This window comes from Somniosus microcephalus, chromosome 4, assembly GCF_052327205.1.
Source record: "Somniosus microcephalus isolate GS21.2 chromosome 4, FLI_Smic_1.0, whole genome shotgun sequence".
Classification (NCBI taxonomy): Eukaryota; Metazoa; Chordata; class Chondrichthyes; order Squaliformes; family Somniosidae; genus Somniosus; species Somniosus microcephalus.
Genome location: NC_140990.1, coordinates 248,229,712 through 248,229,992, shown reverse-complemented (window position 1 = coordinate 248,229,992; position 281 = coordinate 248,229,712).

Below are 281 nucleotides of genomic sequence, written 5' to 3'. Positions count from 1 at the left end.
AGCTCCAACAACACTGAAGGAGCTCGACACCATCCAAGACAAAGCAAACCGCTTGATTGGCACCCCATCCACCACCCTAAACATTCACTCCCTCCACCACCGGCTGCAGTGTGTACCATCTACAAGGTGCACTGCAACAACTCGCCAAGGCTTCTTCAGCAGCACCTCCCAAACCCATGACTTCTTCCACCTGGAAGGACAAGGGCAGCAGGTACACGGAAACACCATCACCTGCAAGTTCCCCTCCAAGTCACACACCATCCTGACTTGGAAATATATTG